This window comes from Coturnix japonica, chromosome 1, assembly GCF_054131305.1.
Source record: "Coturnix japonica strain WE chromosome 1, WE-NBRP24, whole genome shotgun sequence".
NCBI lineage: Eukaryota > Metazoa > Chordata > Aves > Galliformes > Phasianidae > Coturnix > Coturnix japonica.
The window spans coordinates 145,334,859-145,347,637 of NC_140663.1; the positions used below are offsets into that span (position 1 = coordinate 145,334,859).

The 12,779-nt window shown below is 37.2% G+C and overlaps 1 long non-coding RNA gene across 6 annotated transcripts in view; it reads right to left on the minus strand.

Moving 5' to 3' along the window:
* The window catches only part of LOC107308078 (uncharacterized), a 37,216-nt gene that overhangs the window by 15,945 nt on the left and 8,492 nt on the right, over positions 1–12,779 (minus strand). For all 6 annotated transcript variants that reach the window (XR_014948523.1, XR_014948526.1, XR_001552631.3 and 3 more), the window contains one exon: positions 8,871–8,937. This is a non-coding gene — a long non-coding RNA (uncharacterized LOC107308078). The remainder of the gene's footprint in view (positions 1–8,870; positions 8,938–12,779) is intronic.

Here is a 12,779-nt window from a genome sequence, read left to right on the forward strand (position 1 = left end):
GTTTGGTATGTGAGAGACCTCAATTGGATATTGTAAATTCAGTTCTTCATGTGTGTATAAATTTTGATTCAGTGAGATTGCAAGTCCTTTCACAGAATGCCCAGGCCATAAGGTAGGGACATCTAAAACAATTATCTGAATTGTGACTACTGACCTCTTATTTTCTGCATATAGCATGAATGTAAGGAATTGCAGTGTGCTATACAGCAGATTGTGGTGGTCTATATTCAAGTATACTTCCTCCTACTTTCTTTTCCAAAATTCCTCATTTTTCTTCCTTTTCCTCTACAAACGTGAATCTGTTTTTGTTCAAAATATATTACACTGTATGACCCAGTAGTTAAACAGTCAGCTCTGCAGTGGGTAACATACACTTTGTCACAGCCCTACAAGTATGCCACTGCTGATCTGAACACAGTTTCTGTTTAACATGACTTAGAAAAATTTCCTGTACCTTTTGGCTGCCAGGGGTTAGTTTCTTAGGAAAAGTCATTATTCTTTTTCTTCTGATACACAGATTAAAAAAAATCTAGTAAAATTATACACAGAAGGCACCCTCATTTGGACTAAGAAGGGTCCCTTCATTGGACTTGCTTTTTCAATTTTCTCTCCATCTATTTTTGTCCCACATGCCAGCCTATATACATGAATAAAATCCACATTAAGTATGCAAAGGTTAGTGCAGATGTAGTGGAGAACTTCCACTAAATAACACCATTTAGCTAATTAAGTTAAACTGCTAATAAAGCTAATGATAGAAACAATAGTTTTGGCAACAAGAGCTAAGAATTGTGGAGGTGAATGTGACTGCTGCTTGGATCATATTCACCTTTTAATGTGCCATTTTGATGTTCAGACAGCATGCACTATTTGGTGGGGGGAAAAAAAAAAAAAAAAGTGTTTCAGAGCTAGATAGATCAGTAATAACTGCAGAATCAGGGGATAAAAAAGACTGTTTAAGATTCAGGGTGTCTCTCATGCCAAACTCTGAGTCCTCTGGAGAGTTCAGAAGCTCACAGCCGGCGTCTTCTGGAAACGTGTCACCTTCAGTTGCTATTGATCTGTAGCTACCAACTGTTGTGCTGGAGATTCAGCTCACCAGCAACAAAGTATTATCAGCACCAAGGATGTTGCATAACAGTGCACAGAGCTTTTTGATGACTGAAGTAAGTAAAGAAGCATCTTTGAATAAGGTCAGGAATTACTGAATGATAACACATTTTTCTGTTATCTGTGAAAGTTTCACCGTAGTGCAGTTGAAAGAGGAGAGAGACTTCTCCAAAACACTGAGAAACAATCATACAAGCTATCTTTTTTTGTGTGGGGGGTGGGTTTGTTTGTTTTAATATTGAAAAAGAGCTTCTCTCTCCTATTATTTTATCAAACTGAACCTTAACTATTTTATTTAATTTTGTGAAGAAATGATTCTTTTTGATGCATCAGAAAAACCTTTCAAAAAGCAGTCTTCCTGAAGTACAAAAAACCAGAAGTATTTTACAGGAAAAACAAAACAAAACAAAACCTTGAGATTGTAATACTAAAAAAGTCAAATTCTGTGGAAAAAAAAATAATAATATGAAGACTGGGATGCACACAATTTGTTGTAGTTCACTTTAGTAATATTCTCTTTCTTGAATTTCAGGTCTCAAAGCTTACATACAAGACAGTATATCTTTTGCTGCACTTGGAAGGTAAAACTACAGATCACAGTATGGAGTCCAATTAAAGCAGCTGAGCAGCGCTACCTTAAGGCCATTCACAACAATTTTCTTACAATTTTAGAAGCTTCGCCTGTCACCAACAGGTGTTCTTTATAGTCTTTGAGATAATGGAAAAGATGTATTCAGACCACTGGTAGCAGAAACTTCTTGAGACCACTGTCTACCATATCCAAGCAGAAGAAATCTCCCATGCTTTTTTCCTTGAGGAACACATTAAAAATCCACACATCTCCAAGGTAAGAGTGGTAAAAAGAGAAATGGAAAAAAATGTTGATGTCAGGAAGGAAGGCACCATTACTCCATTTATATGGCAAGTTGATGCATAGTTGATGTCCTTATAATTGCACTGTAATATATTATTATGTCTAGTTCAGGTCTTCTCAGTTCAAGAAAGAGAAGAAACTTCTGGACAGAGTCCAGTGGAAGGCCCCAAAGATGATTAAGGACCTGGATCATCTACCTTATGAGGAAAGGCTGAGAGATCTGGGACTGTTCAGCACGGAGAAGACTGACAAGGAATCACTTAAAAAGATCTAATGGGTGAGTGTCAAGTGGAGACTCAAGAGCAACCAGGCTCTTTTTAGTGGTGTCCAGCAACAGAACAAAGGACAGTGGGCATAGAATCATAGAATTACTCAGGATGGAAAAGACCTTAAAAATCATCAAGTTCAACTGCAGCCTAAGCATAGTACCCTAACTCTTAACAACCTTCTGCTAAATCATATGCCTGAGCACCACATCCAAATGACTCCAGGGATGGTGACTCAACCACCTGCCTGGGGAGCCTATTCCAGTGTCTAACTACCCTTTCTGTAAAGAAGTGTTTCCTAACGTCCAACCTAAACTTACCTTGGCTCAACTTGAAGAAATTTGCCCTTGTCCTGCCACCTGTCACCAGTGAGAAGAGACTCGCCCTGCTCACACTGTAAGCACCTTGAACTGGAACACAAGAGGCTCCACATGAACATGACAAAGAACTTCTTTACTTTGAGGGTGACAGCAATGGAACAAGCTGCCCAGTGAGACTCTAGAGTCTCTTTCTCTGGAGACATTCAAAACCCACCTGCATGTTTTCCTATGCAAACAGCTCTAGGGAACCTGCTTTAGCAGGGGACTTGGACTCAATGATCTCCAGAGATCCCTTACAAGCCCTAAGATTCCATGATTCTGACATTTCAGAAGGCTGTATCCCATAGTTCTGATTCCCTTCTGTCTCAGTTTCTGCATTTATTACCCATATGTCTTCCTTGCACATAAATAAATAAATAAATAAATACCCAAATCAGAGTAATATTAGTGTAGTAATTCTCTATTTGGTTAGACTGAGATGGAGTTACTGAAATATAGTATTTTTCTTTGCTATCAGCTTCAATTTTTCAATTCAGTTTCAACAATCAGCAACTAATTTCCTTTTGCTTTTACAACAACATTTGCACTTATTTCTATTTCTGCTTAAAAACAAACAAACAAACAAACAAAAAAAAACTAGTCAAAATTTATGACAAGCTTTGGCCATTATTATAAAATTATTAAAGATTATTTTGACTTCAGAGTGTGCACTTACAGGAAAATGGAATGGGAAGAAGATTTTGCCCTCATGGCCAAAAATGCCAATGGCATTCTGGGGTGCATTAAAAAGAGTGTGGCCAGCAGGTCAAGGGAGGTGATCTCCCCCTCTACTCTGCCTTGGTAAGGCCTCATCTGGAGTACTGTGTCCAGTTCTGGGCTCCCCAGTACAAAAATACAAGGATCTCTTGGAAAGAGTCCAGTGGAGAGGCACAAAGATGGTGAAGGGCCTGGAGCATCTCCCCTATGAAGAAAGGCTAAGTGAACTGGGTTTGTTGAGCCTTGAGAAAAGAAGACTGAGATGGGACCCTGATCCAGGTCTATAAATATCTAAGGTGTGGAGGGTAAAGTGACGAGGCCAGACTCTTTTCAGCAGTGTGTGGAGACAGGACAAGGGGAAATGGCCAGAAACTGGAGCGTAGGAAGTTCTCACGTATGTGCGCAAGAACTTCTTTACGGTGAGGGTGATGGAGCACTGGAACAGGCTGCCCAGGAGGGCTGCAGATTCTCCTTCTCTGGAGATATTCAAGACTCACCTGGACGCCTACCTGTGCGACCTGGTATAGGGAACCTGCTTTGGCAGCGGGGTTGGACTCGATGATCTCTAGAGGTCCCTTCCAACCCCTATGGTTCTTTGATTCTTAACAGTTAAGGCCCAACTTTCAGTATATGCTGTATATTTACTACAGTGGGGAAACACTGAGCTATTTAGAAAACCTGAAAAGTTCTGCAGCTGCTGTGGAGGCAATGTTATATGGTCTTGTAAAAAGATGTGCCCTTCAGACTGCTTTCAGTGTCCTATCATGTCTTTTACCATCTTCTACCTTATAGCATTTTCTATGCTTGTAAACTGATAGGAATTCATTCCTCAGTGGTCATACACAGAGGTTAATAAGCTCCCAGCATCAGCTGACTTTGCACTCAAGAAGAAATACTCTATCCTCCATCCAGTTCAGAAATGTTACCTTCATATCCCCTTCCCTATTTTGGGAAATCGTACTGACAGTACGTCTTCTTCCACCTCAGTTCTTTTGGATACATGCAGTATCCATGCAGGCCATGCAGGCTGTTCCTCGTGCAAATTGCTGGTCAGCATGATGTGACACTGAGTCAGATAGAGCTATTACGTAGATGAGCCTACATTTATTTCTTTTTGTCAGACCACAAAATAAGGCTTTGAGTGTTAAAAATAATTATTAATTAGAACACAGAGTAGAACAAGGTAGCTATGCAATAAACATAAGGTTTGCTGTGGAATAGCTTTAAACATTTGAAAAACAAATCTCTCTAAAATCTAATGTGCCTGTCCTTCCTTCTGACCTTGCTCTCAGTCCAGCAGCTTTCACTGTGGATTGCAGCAAACTCTCTCTGGCTCTCAGAAAGTCTCCTTTCTGTCACCTCCGTGTCTGTGTGCTCTGCTTTCTCACTGCTTCACACTCCAGCTGCAGGCTCCCTGCCTGCTCCACCCTGCACTTGCCAAAGGTTTTCCGGCAAAGCTTTTAAGCTTGTTCTCAGAAAACACAATATTCCTTTCCCTTTAGAGGGTGCAAAATACAGGACAAAACAAAGAAGCAGCTTTTGACCTTGCTGTCCAGCACAACCTTTCACCACACCACGCTGCGCACAGAAGCTGCGAACAAACAAATAACTCAGGCTGTTTATCATGTCAGAGTGACAGGGTGGTGAACGGTAGGAAAGGCTGAAGGAATGTAAGAGATTATTGGAAGACAAGCAGCTAGTCGTATGTGTATTTCTCCCACATTTCTGACTTTGTAAAATGTCATTCATTTATGTCTCAAGGAAGCAGACAACTTGCTCTTCTTTCAGAAGAACAGACTGGGAAGATACAGAGGATTATTATTACTCAGAAGGATTCCTTCTAAGGTGATAAAAGAACACAGTTATCTATACTGGAACAAACAGCAAGGTGTCTCTGCCTTGTAATATTAGAGGCAAAATATGACACTTCCTGTGACTTAAATTCCATTTTGTTATCCTTTGAAGACGTGCACAAATTCACCTATAAAATAAATAGAGCTTTGCACCCAGGATTGAGAATGTAAGAGGTTAAAAATATTCTTTACCTCTTGCCTCGTCAGTGCCCTGCCACATCTATATATTTTCATACATATGCAAGTTTATGCTGTAAAATGTGCCCAGCAAGAGTCTGCTGTTGAAATGCTATGCATTGTATCTGATAAAATACTGAGATAAAATGGAATTATGAAAAGCTGTGAAATAAACCTTGGACAGTTTGTGGTGCTGTGCTAGGAGATGTACCTCACAGGAATCTATGAAATCTGTAGCCTAAAGCATGGCACCACTCAATCTATGCAGAAAATAATATGTATGATGCCTAAGTTTCAGTGAGCATATTCACATGATAAGGCTTTTTATCATTTGAATGTGCTGCACCAGAAGGGAAAGGATAAAAAGTACACTGTCACCAATTTGGACAGAGGTCTGTAGCAGTCTGCTGGAAAGGAAGCAGCCAATAAATGGGAGAAAGGAAGATATCCAAATAGATTCAGCTTTCTGCAGAGAACAACTGGAAGAATCAAGACAACAGCTATAGATTTTTTCACTAATGATATTTTGAATTGTAATCCTGAAAACTTTTTACACAGTAATTAATTTAAACTTTGAGATGTTCCCAATTTACTTTCATATTTTCTTGCTCCTAGCGATTACATAAATTAATTATTGCCCCTAGCAAATATGTTGAAGGATTTTTTTTCACCTTTTTCTTTTTTTCCAGTTCCTTTGTTTCTTAGACAGCCATGAAAAGCCCAGAAGAAATATTAATGCACATAACCTCCCCCTCTTTTACTCTTCCAAGAGCAATTTTTAAAAATATTTCAGAATTTTTCTTTTCACCATTCTGAAGCTTTCATAAATACAAATTTACAATACAAATACTTTAAAGAAACACTATCAACAACAGATGGGACTATCACTCAATGTATTGAACCAAATAATGAATAAATAAATAAATAGATGGATAAACTTCTTCCAAATCACCTGTGTAAAAAATACATGTATTTTTTTGCACACACCTTCTTTTTTTTTGTTTGATTTCACAAAAAACCTGTATTTTATCACTTATAAACATTTTGGCTGTGGGCAAATGTTTCTATATTTTTCAATAAAAACTTATCATGTAAATATCTGTGTGAAAGACCATTTCCCTGGAATAACACAAAAGACATTGCTAAGCAACATTTTCTGAGTTTGCTTTGTTTTTGTTCTCAGAGTTCTTACTGTCGTTTCCTTTCCTTTCTGTCTTTATGAACACAGAAGAAAGTACCACTAAGGGTCTCCTTCTGCAATGGGCATGCACCTATAAAAAGACTTCACACTTCAGGTAGCCCGTGCAGAAGAGCATAACATTTGTTAAGTAACTTTGAGTCTGACGTTCAAAAGCAAAATTTCATCTGGAAACCATGTATACAAGTCCAGACTATTTACATTCCAGGTTATCACTTACAGGTCCACGATTCCTAATCTCAAGGATAATATGAAAAAACAGAAGCTACACTTATCTGTATTTCTTCTTGAATGAAAGCATTAATGGCAGGAAGCAGTGATCATAAAACTTCATTATTTCCATCACAAACTGCAAGGCTGAAGATTGAGAAATCATAAGCAAAGTCCAGACCCTCTAGTAGACATCAGAAAAAGATGAATTTTTCCACATTTTTCCCCCTTCCTCTGCAGATTCAGCTCTCTGTAAAAGAAATCTGAGCATGTAGAGTAGGTGGGTGCCCTAAAATTACCACACCAAACAACACACATGTATGTTCAATAAGTTTTTAAAACAAAACCAAACAAAAAATACCCTGCCAAAATCTAAAAACACCATATCAAATCTGTGGCATTTTCCTCAACAAATAAAATAAATTATTTAATTTAAAAAGTACAGGCTGCTTTTCAAGCTGTAATTGCAGAATATAAAGCTTATCAGCTCCTCAAATCATTACACATCATCCTGCCTTGCTCTTCCATTGAGACCTGCATTTGGGACTGATGCCAGTGTTACGTATGATACGGCAGCATTTTCAAATTGGTTTACAACTGACCAGCAGCAGTCAGAAATGATAACATTCCAGATGTTATGACAAAATATGTCTCTACAGACATGGAAATTTTATACTGGTATGAAACCTGCAGCTCCAAGGCAACCTTGACATAAATTTTCAGCAAACATATTCCTGCCATTACTGGCTGTGCTATCCTATCTATTCAGTGTGATTATCTAGTCCAATACCAGGGATCCACATTTAATAGATGGTTCCAGTAGCAATCCTCTGACACAATCAGCTAAAGCTTGTTCTCACTATCTTCTTTACCCTCATCTTTAATGCTGCCTGCAAGAGTTTTCCAGTTCCATAAACCGGTGTGTAAGGGCAGGCATTTGCTTCATAAACTCCTGCTGTTTCTCAGCTGTTTATCAGTGCAATGGAGGATTTTCAATATAGCATGTAATTAACTGTTACTGAGGAACTAAAAACAGGAGCAAAAAGTGTTGTTGAAGTGTAACAGAGAAAAGTGTGATTCGTCAGGGTTCTTCCTCCCTACAGTTTTTAAATTGTACCATGTCTCTCCCACAAATGAGCTCATGAAAGACTACAGTTTTTCCTAGTCATCTCTGCTTATGGAAATAGAAATGCCTGGCTGACCTCCAGAAAAATAACCCCCTCTACACTACATATAGCAAGGCAAGACTGCAGATGTTTACAGGACACTTCAGCATGTGATGCATGGATAATTCAAGGACATCTCCTTGACACAAATATTTGTTTGTTATGAGTTAACAAAATTCCTCTTGGACAAAAGTTGGACTTTGGGAAGTGTTTACATCAAAACCTCATACTCATGTTTTACAGTCAGGGCTTCCGTATCTGTTTAGTCTTTTGCATTGAGTACAGAAATCATTTTTGCAAGCACTGAAGCTGGTGGAGATAGTCTGAGATATCCTGGCAGTGTCTCTAGCACTGAAAACACATCACAAGTCAAGTCCTAAGACACTGACAACTTGACAATGGCAAAACTTCTTGACATGTATTGACAAGTATCTGCACACATTAAATGTCAATACTGTTATTGAACTAGCAAGTAGACTTGAAAGCATGACTGTACAATCACTAATCACAAATCTTGGTTTTAATTACACCAAATAAATGCTGCTTTCTTTCTTCTTGTTTCCCAGTTCAAATCCTACTTTGTTTCTGCTTCATTCTTAGCGTTCTGACTACAGCCCTTTTTTCTCAGTATACTCCCCCAGCTACCTAGTGCTTCCTAAATAAACATCTATCTCTACAGCTATGTTGCACAAAGCATTACTTTGCTACAAAAGAAGCCTATTGCAAGTGATCACTGTTTGATGCTCCCATGGACCATTTCCATTTCCCCAGCTCTCTAATGACTGAAAGCCCAGCTGTTTGCTTTTTTCACTTCTTTCATTAGAGTTCACACTTTCCCTCCAGATACCCTACTTGAGCAACTGTCTTCCTACACCAAAACCCTCTGGAGAGGTAGAAACATTAGTGATCATGTTAGAAGTACTAATGTGCAGAAACTTACCCAGTATTGCGTTTGCTGTCTCTTGAGTTCAGCACAAAGAGCAGTCAGTCTCACAGTGCTCCTCAGTCTGAAAATAAAAGAGAGTGGATGAATTAAGAAAAGTTCTGTACAACTGTGGGAATGCATTTGTTTCTCCCTTACAAACACATTTACCACACTTACCAGGCAAACATCCAAATCCAGCAGAGTTCTGCTGATGAAGCACCTGTTCCTGTGGGGCCATGGTTACTGTTTCTTTGCTAAGAAGCCTCATAGGATTTGTTTTTTTTTCCCTCTCTCTCCATCTTTGTCTCTCATAACATAATCTGTCCCTTCCTTACCTAAGAAAGCAAAGTCTCTTGATTTTATGGATGTGTTTGAAATAAACATGCTAGTATTGATTTATTATTTTAATTGCTGCTACTACTCTGATATTTGTACTCACCAGCCTCAAATGAGACCCTAGAACCATCAACCTTGTCACCACAGTTTAGGAAGTGCCCTCAGTCCTGACAGAGTACAGTTTAAATAAATAAGAAACTAAAAGGTAAAAAGAAGTGCTGTTTCAACACTTTGCTGGTAAGTGTAAGTCACTGAAATAGAAAATGCCTCATCTGACTGGCATCCTCTTTCCCTTAGCTTCATTCCTGCAGCTGCTTGCAACTTTTCTTGCCAGGCAATAATGCACTGGATGTAGTATTGTTTTTAATTACCCCAGTCACCATTCTAATACTATCCCTATTCCCATAACATGTATTAATGTAAAAGTAAGCTTACTGTTGAATGCAAGTGATGTCAACATTCATAATGGATGGTTACTCTAATTATAACGGATAAAAAAGGAAAACTTTTTAGCTAGTATTATCTTGTGAGAGACTTTATCTGCAGCTAGTTAACTTGACAGCTTTACTGTAACTTTGTTATAATTAAATTTCTGTATCATGTAACTGTCTTGTTTGATTTTATTTCATAATACAGTTTTTAGTTCTTTTAATTAACATTATAACCTCATTAACCAATGGTATGTTTTTTATGCAGCTCATTTGTAGAACAGATATTAAGTTACATCCTAATGGACCCACTGCACTCAAGTTCTGTACAAATTACACTCTTGCCTGACCCATGACTGAAATTAAACACAGCCTTAGGTATTTAAATTCCTGCAAAATAACATGAAACTATGAGGACTGGGATGACACACATTTTAAAGTCCTTCTTGGCAAAGCAGGTAGGGAACTGTAAGATGTGAAGCTGTTTCTGGTCTAGATTTAAAAACAAACAAAAAACATTAAACAACAGCTTCAGTTAAAGCAAGTAATAATACTTTTTGTAGCAATTTGTTTTCTATACTTAAGGCTCTTAATAAACAAACAAATAAACAAATAAATAAATAAGCCTCATGAGGAACCTGTGTGATCCATTATCTATTGAAGGAAAGAGGATTTGTTAATTGTTACCACTCACTGCATCTAAGGCTGGTAACAAAGACCACCTTGTAATGACAAACTGTCAGTATAAAAAGGTAGTCCTAACATGATCCTCTTTAAAGAGTCCTTTTAAAGATATTGCTTTGTAGCATATGTCCCCTACTATTGTTTGATGAGTTATTCCAAAGAATACATCACTTAGGGAGTAACAGGCAGTACAAGCTAATGAAAATCTGAGACAGCAAAGTAAAGTTAATCTTTCCAAGAGAAATGAATGCTAGTAAGTAGGCAATAGTGTCACTGCTTTTTCCAAACAAAAATATATTTGATAATGGCATATGCTACTGCATACTTCCAACATTTGTCAATAAAACTTTAGAGGATGAAATTTCAACAATTCCTATTTGCAGGGTTCAGCTGGGTTTTTGAAATATTATTTATAAATTAATTGGTATAATTCAGATTACATTATATTAAGCACAAAGAAAGCTTATGGTGGTTATTTAAATATTCACTAGTTACAACAACATGAAAATGATTCCCTTATTTTATGTCAATTTTACTTAATATTTTGTCACCTTAAGTGAACTAAACTAAAGATTCACAACAATAATGCATGTTAGTTTAATTTCTTTAAATGTTTACAATTAAATTAACAGCCTTAGGGCAGCCAAGCATTTTGTTGCGACAGTGTATTAGACTTTCTAGTGTCCCAAAAGCAAAGTATACTCATTAATACTTTTTTTTTTTTTTTAAATAACTATTTTTGTTTTAAAAGACAATTACTAAGGCAACTATTTATCTTCACGTTTTCACTTTGCCTGTCAAAATCTTTGTAGGAGAGATTGTAGATGACATGCAGTACTTAAAAATATCCTCTAGATGACACTGTTTACTGCATTTAGAAAATATGCAGGCGTTTATGAGAAATAGCTGCAAATTGAACCAATTACATTTGACAACCATTGTTTGAGCCTAAGCCTGTTCTTTTGACGTCAGTGGACAAGATTTCAGCAGTTTCAGTGAAAGTAAGAAGAGATCCTATTTTTATCTGTAAAACTAAATGACAGTTATGTATTTTCAACAGAAAAGACTAGTTTAAAACACAATTAAAATAATTTTCATTGCATTCTTAGCTAAAAAATGTACCACAGGAATGCTTTCTAATTGCTGAAACCCCTTCACACATACACACTCTTAATTATTCTGGATGACTTTGTTTAACAATGACGCTGTATAAATATTAATCTTTTTTTTCCAACTATTCTTTGTTCTGCAATCTACATTCAATGTAGCACAGTAAATTTGAGTTCATGAGATCAGCTGCTGCTATTTAGATGTAAATGTCTTTGAGGAGGATAAATTACTCTCTAATTCTGATTTTTTTAAGTCAAGATAATGAAGACACTTTCTGACATTTCTTGATTGGGGGAAAAAAAAAAAAAAAAAAAAAAGAAAAATTGAAAAACAAAACAAAACAAAAAAATCCTAGAAACTCCCCTTGTGCCTCTGTATGAAACAGTTCATAGTAGCTAAAACTTGGAAGGTGCTTGATCTTGAGTTAGTAAATTCAGTTAGAATGCATTTGAAGAAGTGATTTAGTGGCTGAAAAGTTTAAGCTCAAGATACTTCTCCCATACAGAGGCATCTTGGTTTCCTCTAGAAACAATGGGAAGAGTTAAACATTTCAGAGTGGTCTCCTTTAAAAATGAATTGCAGACTTCTCTTTAAGCCAGGTGGAGAAAAAGGAGAATAAAGTGACACATTGACAATCACTTGTAGAGCAAGTAGTGGTATGTGGTAGAGCAATGTTTAGAACTCCTTTTCAATTTGCACCTTAAGTCATTGTTAAAGAATGTGAGAGACCTGTATAGAAACTGAAAACAATTGTTAGTAGGCATGTTTTTCAACTACCTGTTACAGACCTCATAGAAGTGGTAAATGAACTACCAAGAAGATGTGAACCATGAGCTGGAAATTCATTACAGTTTTCCAAGGAAGGAGGAAAGGTGAGAAGTGTTTTTTCCTGTCTTATGTGAATCAAGCACACACCACTCTCCCGTTACCAGATTATTCATGGAGGGCTATGTTCACTGACATTCCTCAAGAATTTCTTCAATGTCTGTTTCATGTACAGGATATAAACACCTCATGGAATAGAGAATCCAGTGAGAAGAAGAAAGAATACCATCTTATTTGTAAATTCTGATAGAGCTAAAGATATATATTAGTTAGGCCACGACTAAGAGGCTTTTGAGAAGTGACAAAAATACAAGGACAGTTTATCAGAAATTTTACCAACATGAATTTAAACAAGCCGTTGAGAAACTTCCTCCAGTTTAATGAGGTCAGGCTTACAGGACTACATTCTAAGGTAGATGCTTCTATGGTAACTTTAGGCAATCAAGATAATGTTAGATGAAGCTTTGGGGTTTGATTGTGTGTTTTTTGTTTTGCTTTTTTGTGTTTTGTTCTGTTTTAACTACATATAAGTGGTTTTACA